Source organism: Tachypleus tridentatus, chromosome 13, assembly GCF_004210375.1.
Source record: "Tachypleus tridentatus isolate NWPU-2018 chromosome 13, ASM421037v1, whole genome shotgun sequence".
Taxonomy (NCBI): domain Eukaryota; kingdom Metazoa; phylum Arthropoda; class Merostomata; order Xiphosura; family Limulidae; genus Tachypleus; species Tachypleus tridentatus.
The window spans coordinates 60,147,539-60,160,487 of NC_134837.1; the positions used below are offsets into that span (position 1 = coordinate 60,147,539).

Sequence of the window (12,949 nt, forward strand, 5' to 3'; positions counted from 1 at the left end):
TGTGTTGTATGAGGTCTGTTTTGTCTGATCAATCTGTAAACATGTTTGCCTACTGGCACAGTAGATCTTGTAGTATTTTCTTCTGTTTATCACCCAGTCTTTACTGATGTTAATGTTTTTGTATGTCTCATCTTTACTCAACAGCCATAGGTCTAGCAGGTCTTCATCTTTTATGTTTCTTTGTTTTTTGAGGACTACTTGAGGGCTATCTGTGCTAGCCGTCCCTAATTTAGCAGTGTAAGACTAGAGGGAAGGCAGCTAGTCATCACCACCCACCGCCAACTCTTGGGCTACTCTTTTAGCAACGAATAGTGGGATTGACCGTCACATTATAACGCACCCACAGCTGAAAGGGCGAGCATGTTTGCCCCAACGAGGATGCGGACCTGCAACCTTCAGATTACGAGTCGCACACCTTAACACGCTTGGCCATGCCGAGCCTCATCTTTTTATGACAAAGTCACTATTTTCTAGTTCTGCATCTATGACAGCCACAACTTCATTGTCCATCTATGCCTCATCAACTGCATCTGTCATCTAACATGTACTGGTAAGTGCTCCTCTCTTCTAATTATCTTCCCCTGTCATCTAACATGCATTCGTAAGCAGAGGCGTAGATCCTGGGGGATGGGGGATACATTTCCCATTCATTTTAGGTGAGAGGTATGGTGCATACAATCATCCCCCCTACAGTTTGGTCTGTTGAATTGTTTTGTTGCATCACAGGATGACAAATTGTGTTTGTTCTTGTGATTCTCGTGTTCTTACCAATCAAATTACATAATTAGGCCTAGATGTAGGCTTTTTCAGTAGCCAAAATGTACATCTTTAATATAGGCGTGCTTCTAAGTTTTTCGATCTAAGCGATAATTCGTAAGTATCAGTCAGTAGGCCTAAATATACATGCAAGGCTTGCAAGCACTTTCACAGAATCTACCTATGTCTTGTACGTAGGGTAAGATTAAGTAAAACTTTCATCATAACAGATTAAACAGAGCATGAAATTCGAAAATATTACTCCCAAGCATAAACTCCTGTGATCTAAATCTGGCAGGTCATTTGTAGCTTGTAGGTGCATCAATCTTATGTGTATATTGTGCAGTTTTCCTACGCCATTTGTTCTTATGCATGTCTAGCCAGTTTTATTGTTGAATGCCTTCCTCTTCTTAGCTGCCCGAAGCTGCTGACCATATTGTACAGATAATGACTAGTTCAGGCCGCTCGGATCCAGACGTACCCTACATCACCACCCTCAGCTCCCTTTAGTATGAGCCTCGGTTTTACAACAGGGCTCATTAGACCTGTGTTTGTGGCCCTCATTAATCCATGAAATTTCAAATTATCACTGCTCTCTAATAAAGTGCTGGTGCTTTATGGTAAAAGAACAATATATTCTCTTATCATAGATAGTAAATATTGTATTTTCTTGCATAATTTTAACACAAAAGGAGCGATTTCCATGGGCTTAAGCCTCTACTTCAATTGTATAGTTTTTATTTAATAGACGTGCTTATAGACATTATATCTCAACATATTTGCCTTTTGATGAGCTTTAACAGGAATATAATATATTTGTGATTGTTTAAGTATTTTTCGAGAAACTTGCAATTACTCGTGTTGTAACTAGCACACATTATTGTCCCAGCGATGCCCAGGCAGTCAGTCGGCTCGATAGTCACTATGAGGTTCGCGGGTTCGACTTAAATACATTGTACAATTCAGTCCTACTTCCATTCTGTTCTATCTTCATTCGTTGTACGTTACAGTTCTTCAATAAAGATTGTATTTTAGCCTGCTGAGTCATCTGGGAAACAGATTCCAGTTATGACAAGCAAGCATCTGAAACTTTCCGATATTAGACAGTTCTGCAAGCCAGTTACTAGTACTACAAGTGACAATGCAGATGCAGATAATCCAACAAACTCAAGCAAAGGAATAGAAACTTGCCATACAGAGGAAATACCATGTTCATCAGATGACGAGTCTGAAAATACTTGTGCAGCTATTGCACATCATGAACCACAAGATAGTTGTGAAACAAGTTTGTGCAGTAATGAAAAATCTGACAGTCCACAGATACAGTGTGGAAAAGCCTATCATCCAGATGCACAACTAATACCACGACAGAAAGCAAAATCTCCCGGACAAGTGCTTTGATGAGTCCAATGGCTGCACTTTGACAATCAGACTCAAAAAGTCATATGCTTTCATTGTACCAAGGCGGAAAATAGAGGCCTTTTTACAGGGAATTTGAAGAGGCTAGTGGACTATACTTTTATATCCACCGGTTTTTGAAATTGGAATAGGCAAAACAGAAATTCAGCGAACACCAATCCTCCTTTTGGCACAGATTCGCTATATCTCCAAAAGGTTTACGTGATGTAACTCCAGTGACTGTTCAGCTACACGATGGAAAAAAGAAGTAACAGGAAGAATGCAAAAGAAGTCTAGCCAAAATATTCAGAAGTTTACGTTTCTTACTGCGTCAAGGTTCAGCATTACGTGGACATACTGATACGGAGGGGAACTTCCTGCAGTTAATGAAGCTCCTGGAAGAGGAAGATCCTAAGTTGATGGCCTACTTGTCAAAGAAAACCATATTCACATCACCACAGGCTCAGACTGAAATAATGGAGATATTCAGTCATCAAATAGTGAGGAACATAGCACACGAAGTGCAGCAAAGTAAAATCTTTGCATTAATGGTTGATAGCACTCAAGATGTTACAGATGCTGAACAGAAAACAATATGTGTACTATGCGTAGATGAGAACCTTGACATCCATGCGACATTTCTTGCTTTATACAGTGTTTCCAATATAACTGGTGAAACAATGTCCTTGACCATACTTGATGTACTGACTAGACTCAATTTACCACTGTCAGGATTAAGAGCAAAAACTTATGATGGAGCCGCTAACATGAGTGGTGTGCACAGTGTATGCCAGGCAAAAATAAAAGAGAAGCAACCATCAGCTTTGTTTTTCACTGCGGAGCACTTAAGGATAATTTAATAATGCAACATGCAGTTGAAGCTTGTGAATGTGTTCGAGATTCTATCCAGTGGGTACACGAACTTGGTGTCTTGCTTCAGAGGTCAGGTAAATACAAGATAATGTTTGAAAATATTGTGTCGTCAGACAGCCACAATGGTCCAGTTAAATACATCAGCCCTCTGTGTGGTTGTGCTGCCTATCTGGAATTACATGTGCTAATGATCACTACAGTGACATTGTTGATTCTTTGTCTGAATTAGCAAATGAAAAATCAGATGTAGCAGGGAAAGCATGAGGTCTGCTGGACAGATTTGACAAAGGAAAGACAGTTTTAGGATTGTTGATGGCTCAGCATCCATTAGCCGCATTAGAGGAACTAAACCATGCATTCCAAGCAAAGTCAGCCACAGTATCTGGCAGGATTGAAGCATCTGCAATGACAGTTAAGCAATTGCAGGTATTGCAAACAGAAGAAAATTACAACAAGATATTTGATGAAGCTCACAAAAAGGTAACTTCTCTAGATCTGGTGCCTATTGAACTACCATGCATTCGTAGATCCCCAGAAGGATCACAGGTGATGGCTCAGCACACCATTCTGCAACAGCTAGAGATTACTACAGAAGCTAATATTTTGAATTTGTGGACACAGTCGTAGAACATCTGACCGCTAGATTCAATGCGGACAACAATGGCTTGAGGCATTATCTGGCACTTGAGAACATGATCACATCTGGCAAGATTGACAACTCGGTTATAAACTTCTATCCAGAAATCTCTGCACAACGGCTCGAGTTTCAGTTGCCCATGTTCAAAGGAACAACAAAAGCAGTATCTCTGAAAGGTGCAAAGTATGCTTACTGTAAAATGCATGAAACAAGCCAGCAGATGTTTAATGAAGTGTTTCTTCCCATAAAAATTTTGCTTGTATGTCCAGTATCCAGTTGCGAATGTGAATGCAGCTTTTCTGCATTAAGACAGTTGAAGACGTGGTTAAGGTCAACTAAGTCTCAGTGCCGCCTCAACCATGTGGCAGTTTGTCACACTCACAAAGATGAGGTCGACAAAATAAATATAGAAGAGCTTATGAAAGAATTTATAAACAGATCATCACAAAGGAGGTCTACGTTTGGGAACATGTAGACTAGAGGACTAAATGAATTTTACTTCAATGAAAAGTATGAATAATTATGTGCTACATTGTATTGATGTGTAATTTTCAAGAGTTCGCAAAGACATTTGAATTATTTTTATCAAACAACATGAACAGTTTTTCAGTAGATATAAATTTATCAAGGGTAATTACTAATTTTATTAATATTTGAAAACGTAATTCATGCAATGAAAGTTATTAGTAACCTTGTTAAGTATAATGGCTATCTTTTATACTGTGCAGTGTCCAGGAATAAATTCATGTAGCAGTTAATTTGTAACACATTTGTCTTTATTCTATTAACATTTTGAAAACTGTTCACAACACCTCACTTATACAAACCTACATGGAAACCTTGAAGTATCGTGGCAACAAGATTACTCTGTAACTGTATGTTTACAGCTTTCAGGCTCACGTAATCAGAGATTACCAATTTGCAAATTGAACAGTCCACATAAGTGGTTGCAAAAATCATCCCCCCCATTGGGTGTAAAAAATCTACGCTCCTGCTCATTCAACACTTCTAATCCTTCTTCCCCTGTCATCTAACATGGGCTTGTAAGTAAACTGATTCATGAACTGTGTTGATTTTGGGAAGTGTTTCATTAAGATTTGCTGGTGAAAATTGTGTAGGGGATAGGGTAAGGTCTGTTTGGACTCCTACTGTAGTGGTAGAATGGGTTACAGCAGCATAAATTCTGGTCGGAATAGGTAATAATAAATTTCGAGCCTCTGTGTAGGTGAGATTGTTAACTGTCTTGAGATGTTGTACTTCTTTTTCTTCTACACATTTAGGGCAAGAGGTAAAATAAGAAGGATGTAGACCATTACAGTTAATACAATGTGGTACGAGTTGGTATTCGGTAGCATTATGGTCTTTACCACCACAACAGGCACAGGTCAAGGAACCACGGCAAGATTATTTTGAATGAACAAATCGTTGACAATGGAAACATTGTACAGAATTAGGAATATAAGGTCGCACTTAACAATTTAGATATCCCGCTTTTATTGTGGTGGGAGGACGTGGTACAGTAAATGTTAATATTAGAACATTTGTTGGTTCCAGTATTCCATCTTTTCGAGTGAAGATTCGGCATACTGCTGTAACACGTTGACTGGTGAGACCTGCGAGGATCTCCGATTCGGGGACAATCCTTATATCTCTTTCAACTATGACTCCTCTGGAAGTATTCAAAATAGAATGAGGAGTAACTTCAATGGGTATGTCCCTGCCCCCAAGGCTTTTGATGTCAGGAGGAGTTTGGAATGCTGTGATGTAGATGTTTCCACTAAGATGTCTCCTGAACGTAGCTTTTTTACCAACTTAGGAGAGCCAGCAAGCCCTTCTGAATAAAAAATGGGACATCTGCCCTAGACGTTTGTCACTTAAGGAATGCAAAATTAGGAATCGTGCAACAGATTCAAGTGGTAAGTTAGGCTGTACAGATTCCTCAATGTGTGGTCGTTTTCCAGTAGTAGGGTTTTTCTCTATGGTTTCAAGTTGCTATTTTTTTGTTTTAGGAGTATTCATAATAAATAGAAAATTTTTCGGTGCCCACTGACCCCACCCACCATGGAACCCTACAAGGGGACGCACTACAGTGTCTTAAGGGCACTGCAGCAATGCCAAGTTTTCGTGAGCACTATACCCGAATATCAGTCTCATACACAATGTCCATAACATCCGTTGTGGATGTCCAATGCTGGTACTCAGTTGACCCTGGCCCAAATGGACTAGCTGACTGATCCTGGGGGGGTTCCCCAAGACCACCCGTATATAGGAATTCAAGGCCAAAGTGGTGTTTTGGAGTTGGACCCCTCAACCACCTTCACGAGTTACTATGCACAGCAAACATGCAGGTGGATGTTTAGATCCCAGAGTAGGTAAACTGTAAGAAGAGACCCTTCTCTGGGAGGTCCCCTCACCACATATAGGAATCCATATCGAGGGGCATCTAGTATGTACTAATAAGTGTTTCTCCCATTCTAATTATTTTCCCCAGTCATCTAACATGTATTGGTAAGTGTTCTTCACTTCTAATTATTTTCCCCTGTCGTCTAACACTTACTTGTAAGTATTCAACACTTCTAATCCTTCTTCCACTGTCATCTATCAATTTATGGTCAGTGTTCCTCACTTCTAATTATTTTACCTTGTCATCTAACATCTACTGGTAAGTGTAACTCATTTCTAATTCTTCTTCCCTTGTCATCTAACATCTACTGGTAAGTGTAACTCATTTCTAATTCTTCTTCCCTTGTCATCTAACATCTACTGGTAAGTATTCGACATTTTTAATCCTTCTTCCCCTTTCATCTAACATGTACTGGGATGTGTTCCTTCTAATAATCCTTCTTCCCCTTCTATAACATGTACTTGTAAGTATTAAACACTTCTAATCCTTCTTCTGCTGTCATATATCATGTACTGGTAAGTATTACTCATTTCTAAAACTTCCCCTGTCACCTAAAATGTACTGGTAAGTGTTCCTCATTTCTAATCCTTCTTCCCCTGTCACCTAAAATGTACTGGTAAGTGTTCCTCATTTCTAATCCTTCTTCCCCTGTCACCTAAAATGTCCTGGTAAGTATTCAACACTTCCAAGCCTTCTTACACTGTCATCTAACATGTACTGGTAAGTATTCAACATTTATAATCCTTCTTACACTGTCATCTAACATGTATTGGTCAATGTTCCTCACTTCTAATTATTTTCCCCTGCCACCTAACATGTACTGGTAAGTGTTACTCATTTCTAATTATTTTCCCCTATCATCTAACATCTACTGGTAAGTGTTACTCTCTTCTAATTCTTCTTCCCTTGTCATCTAACAAGTACTGGTAAGTGTTACTCATTTCTAATTATTTTCCCCTGTTGCCTAACATGTACTGGTAAGTGTTCCTCACTTCTAATTATTTTCCCCTATCATCTAACATGTACTTGTAAGTGTTCCTCACTTCTAATTATTTTCCCCTATCATCTAACATGTATTGATAAGTGTTCCTCACTTCTAATTATTTTACCTTGTCATCTAACATCTACTGGTAAGTGTTACTCATTTCTAATTATTTTCCCCTGTTGCCTAACATGTACTGGTAAGTGTTCCTCACTTCTAATTATTTTCCCCTATCATCTAACATGTACTGGTAAGTGTTCCTCACTTCTAATTATTTTCCCCTATCATCTAACATGTACTTGTAAGTGTTCCTCACTTCTAATTATTTTCCCCTATCATCTAACATCTACTGGTAAGTGTTCCTCACTTCTAATTATTTTACCTTGTCATCTAACATCTACTGGTAAGTGTTACTCATTTCTAATTCTTCTTCCCCTTGTCATCTAACATCTACTGGTAAGTGTTTGACATTTTTAATCCTTCTTCCCCTTTCATCTAACATGTACTGGGATGTGTTCCTTCTAATAATCCTTCTTCCCCTTCTACCTAACATGTACTTGTAAGCATTAAACACTTCTAATCCTTCTTCTGTCATGTAAGTATATATCATGTACTGGTAAGTATTTCTCATTTCTAAAACTTCTTCCCCTGTCACCTAAAATGTACTGGTAAGTGTTCCTCATTTCTAATCCTTCTTCCCCTGTCACCTAAAATGTACTGGTAAGTGTTCCTCATTTCTAATCCTTCTTCCCCTGTCACCTAAAATGTCCTGGTAAGTATTCAACACTTCCAAGCCTTCTTACACTGTCATCTAACATGTACTGGTAAGTGTTCCTCACTTCTAATTATTTTACCTTGTCATCTAACATCTACTGGTAAGTGTTACTCATTTCTAATTATTTTCCCCTGTTGCCTAACATGTACTGGTAAGTGTTCCTCACTTCTAATTATTTTCCCCTATCATCTAACATCTACTGGTAAGTGTTACTCTCTTCTAATTCTTCTTCCCTTGTCATCTAACAAGTACTGGTAAGTGTTACTCTTTTCTAATTATTTTCCCCTGTTGCATAACATGTACTGGTAAGTGTTCCTCACTTCTAATTATTTTCCCTATCATCTAACATCTACTGGTAAGTGTTACTCTCTTCTAATTCTTCTTCCCTTGTCATCTAACAAGTACTGGTAAGTGTTACTCTTTTCTAATTATTTTCCCCTGTTGCATAACATGTACTGGTAAGTGTTCCTCACTTCTAATTATTTTCCCCTATCATCTAACATGTACTGGTAAGTGTTCCTCACTTCTAATTATTTTCTCCTATCATCTAACATGTATTGATAAGTGTTCCTCACTTCTAATTATTTTACCTTGTCATCTAACATCTACTGGTAAGTGTAACTCATTTCTAATTCTTCTTCCCTTGTCATCTAACATCTACTGGTAAGTATTCGACATTTTTAATCCTTCTTCCCCTTTCATCTAACATGTACTGGGATGTGTTCCTTCTAATAATCCTTCTTCCCCTTCTACCTAACATGTACTTGTAAGTATTAAACACTTCTAATCCTTCTTCTGCTGTCATATATCATGTACTGGTAAGTATTACTCATTTCTAATCCTTCTTCCCCTGTCACCTAAAATGTCCTGGTAAGTATTCAACACTTCCAAGCCTTCTTACACTGTCATCTAACATGTACTGGTAAGTATTCAACATTTATAATCCTTCTTACACTGTCATCTAACATGTATTGGTCAATGTTACTCATTTCTAATTATTTTCCCCTGTTGCCTAACATGTACTGGTAAGTGTTCCTCACTTCTAATTATTTTCCCCTATCATCTAACATGTACTTGTAAGTGTTCCTCACTTCTAATTATTTTCCCCTATCATCTAACATCTACTGGTAAGTGTTCCTCACTTCTAATTATTTTACCTTGTCATCTAACATCTACTGGTAAGTGTTCCTCACTTCTAATTATTTTACCTTGTCATCTAACATCTACTGGTAAGTGTTACTCATTAATAATTCTTCTTCCCCTTGTCATCTAACATCTACTGGTAAGTGTTTGACATTTTTAATCCTTCTTCCCCTTTCATCTAACATGTACTGGGATGTGTTCCTTCTAATAATCCTTCTTCCCCTTCTACCTAACATGTACTTGTAAGCATTAAACACTTCTAATCCTTCTTCTACTGTTATATATCATGTACTGGTAAGTATTACTCATTTCTAAAACTTCTTCCCCTGTCACCTAAAATGTACTGGTAAGTGTTCCTCATTTCTAATCCTTCTTCCCCTGTCACCTAAAATGTACTGGTAAGTGTTCCTCATTTCTAATCCTTCTTCCCCTGTCACCTAAAATGTCCTGGTAAGTATTCAACACTTCCAAGCCTTCTTACACTGTCATCTAACATGTACTGGTAAGTATTCAACATTTATAATCCTTCTTACACTGTCATCTAACATGTATTGGTCAGTGTTCCTCACTTCTAATTATTTTCCCCTGCCACCTAACATGTACTGGTAAGTGTTCCTCACTTCTAATTACTTTCCCCTATCATCTAACATGTATTGATAAGTGTTCCTCACTTCTAATTATTTTACCTTGTCATCTAACATCTACTGGTAAGTGTTACTCATTTCTAATTATTTTCCCCTGTTGCCTAACATGTACTGGTAAGTGATCCTCACTTCTAATTATTTTCCCCTATCATCTAACATCTACTGGTAAGTGTTACTCTCTTCTAATTCTTCTTCCCTTGTCATCTAACAAGTACTGGTAAGTGTTACTCTTTTCTAATTATTTTCCCCTGTTGCATAACATGTACTGGTAAGTGTTCCTCACTTCTAATTATTTTCCCCTATCATCTAACATGTACTGGTAAGTGTTCCTCACTTCTAATTATTTTCTCCTATCATCTAACATGTATTGATAAGTGTTCCTCACTTCTAATTATTTTACCTTGTCATCTAACATCTACTGGTAAGTGTAACTCATTTCTAATTCTTCTTCCCTTGTCATCTAACATCTACTGGTAAGTATTCGACATTTTTAATCCTTCTTCCCCTTTCATCTAACATGTACTGGGATGTGTTCCTTCTAATAATCCTTCTTCCCCTTCTACCTAACATGTACTTGTAAGTATTAAACACTTCTAATCCTTCTTCTGCTGTCATATATCATGTACTGGTAAGTATTACTCATTTCTAATCCTTCTTCCCCTGTCACCTAAAATGTCCTGGTAAGTATTCAACATTTATAATCCTTCTTACACTGTCATCTAACATGTATTGGTCAATGTTCCTCACTTCTAATTATTTTCCCCTGCCACCTAACATGTACTGGTAAGTGTTACTCATTTCTAATTATTTTCCCCTATCATCTAACATAAACTGGTAAGTGTTACTCTCTTCTAATTCTTCTTCCCTTGTCATCTAACAAGTACTGGTAAGTGTTCCTCACTTCTAATTATTTTCCTCTATCATCTAACATCTACTGGTAAGTGTTCCTCACTTCTAATTATTTTCCTCTATCATCTAACATGTATTGATAAATGTTCCTCACTTCTAATTATTTTACCTTGTCATCTAACATCTACTGGTAAGTGTTACTCATTTCTAATTCTTCTTCCCTTGTCATCTAACATCTACTGGTAAGTGTTTGACATTTTAATCCTTCTTCCCTTTCATCTAACATGTACTGGGATGTGTTCCTTCTAATAATCCTTCTTCCCTTCTAACTAACATGTACTTGTAAGTATTAAACACTTCTAATCCTTCTTCTGCTGTTATATATCATGTACTGGTAAGTATTACTCATTTCTAAAACTTCTTCCCCTGTCACCTAAAATGTACTGGTAAGTGTTCCTCATTTCTAATCCTTCTTCCCCTGTCACCTAAAATGTACTGGTAAGTGTTCCTCATTTCTAATCCTTCTTCCCCTGTCACCTAAAATGTCCTGGTAAGTATTCAACACTTCCAAGCCTTCTTACACTGTCATCTAACATGTACTGGTAAGTATTCAACATTTATAATCCTTCTTACACTGTCATCTAACATGTACTGGTAAGTGTTCCTCACTTCTAATTATTTTCCCCTGTCATCTAACATCTACTGGTAAGTGTTACTCTCTTCTAATTCTTCTTCCCTTGTCATCTAACAAGTACTGGAAAGTGTTACTCTTTTCTAATTATTTTCCCCTATCATCTAACATGTATTGATAAGTGTTCCTCACTTCTAATTATTTTACCTTGTTTTACCTTGTCATCTAACATCTACTGGTAAGTGTTACTCATTTCTAATTCTTCTTCCCTTGTCATCTAACATCTACTGGTAAGTATTCGACATTTTTAATCCTTCTTCCCCTTTCATCTAACATGTACTGGGATGTGTTCCTTCTAATAATCCTTCTTCCCCTATCATCTAACATGTACTTATAAGTATTCAATACTTCTAATCCTTCTTCCCCTGTTATCTATGAAGTACTGGTAAGTGTTCCTCATTTCTAATTCTTCTCCCCCTGTCATCTAATGTGTACTCATAAGTGTGTTTCTTCCATTCTAATTATTTTCCCCTGTTATCTGACACCGGTAAGTGTTCTTCACTTCTAATTATTTTCCCCTGTTGTCTAACATGCACTGGTAAGTGTTACTCATTTCTAATTATTTTCCCCTGCCACCTAACATGTACTGGTAAGTGTTCCTCACTTCTAATTATTTTACCTTGTCATCTAACATCTACTGGTAAGTGTTACTCATTTCTAATTATTTTCCCCTGTTGCCTAACATGTACTGGTAAGTGTTCCTCACTTCTAATTATTTTCCCTATCATCTAACATCTACTGGTAAGTGTTACTCTCTTCTAATTCTTCTTCCCTTGTCATCTAACAAGTACTGGTAAGTGTTACTCTTTTCTAATTATTTTCCCCTATCATCTAACATCTACTGGTAAGTGTTACTCTCTTCTAATTCTTCTTCCCTTGTCATCTAACAAGTACTGGTAAGTGTTACTCTTTTCTAATTATTTTCCCCTGTTGCATAACATGTACTGGTAAGTGTTCCTCACTTCTAATTATTTTCCCCTATCATCTAACATGTACTGGTAAGTGTTCCTCACTTCTAATTATTTTCTCCTATCATCTAACATGTATTGATAAGTGTTCCTCACTTCTAATTATTTTACCTTGTCATCTAACATCTACTGGTAAGTGTAACTCATTTCTAATTCTTCTTCCCTTGTCATCTAACATCTACTGGTAAGTATTCGACATTTTTAATCCTTCTTCCCCTTTCATCTAACATGTACTGGGATGTGTTCCTTCTAATAATCCTTCTTCCCCTTCTACCTAACATGTACTTGTAAGTATTAAACACTTCTAATCCTTCTTCTGCTGTCATATATCATGTACTGGTAAGTATTACTCATTTCTAATCCTTCTTCCCCTGTCACCTAAAATGTCCTGGTAAGTATTCAACACTTCCAAGCCTTCTTACACTGTCATCTAACATGTACTGGTAAGTATTCAACATTTATAATCCTTCTTACACTGTCATCTAACATGTATTGGTCAATGTTACTCATTTCTAATTATTTTCCCCTGTTGCCTAACATGTACTGGTAAGTGTTCCTCACTTCTAATTATTTTCCCCTATCATCTAACATGTACTTGTAAGTGTTCCTCACTTCTAATTATTTTCCCCTATCATCTAACATCTACTGGTAAGTGTTCCTCACTTCTAATTATTTTACCTTGTCATCTAACATCTACTGGTAAGTGTTCCTCACTTCTAATTATTTTACCTTGTCATCTAACATCTACTGGTAAGTGTTACTCATTAATAATTCTTCTTCCCTTGTCATCTAACATCTACTGGTAAGTGTTTGACATTTTAATCCTTCT

The 12,949-nt window shown here is 37.3% G+C and overlaps 1 protein-coding gene across 4 annotated transcripts in view; it reads right to left on the reverse strand.

Annotated features, from left to right (window-relative positions):
- The window catches only part of LOC143237423 (uncharacterized), a 90,688-nt gene that overhangs the window by 46,308 nt on the left and 31,431 nt on the right, over positions 1-12,949 (reverse strand). The window lies entirely within an intron of this gene.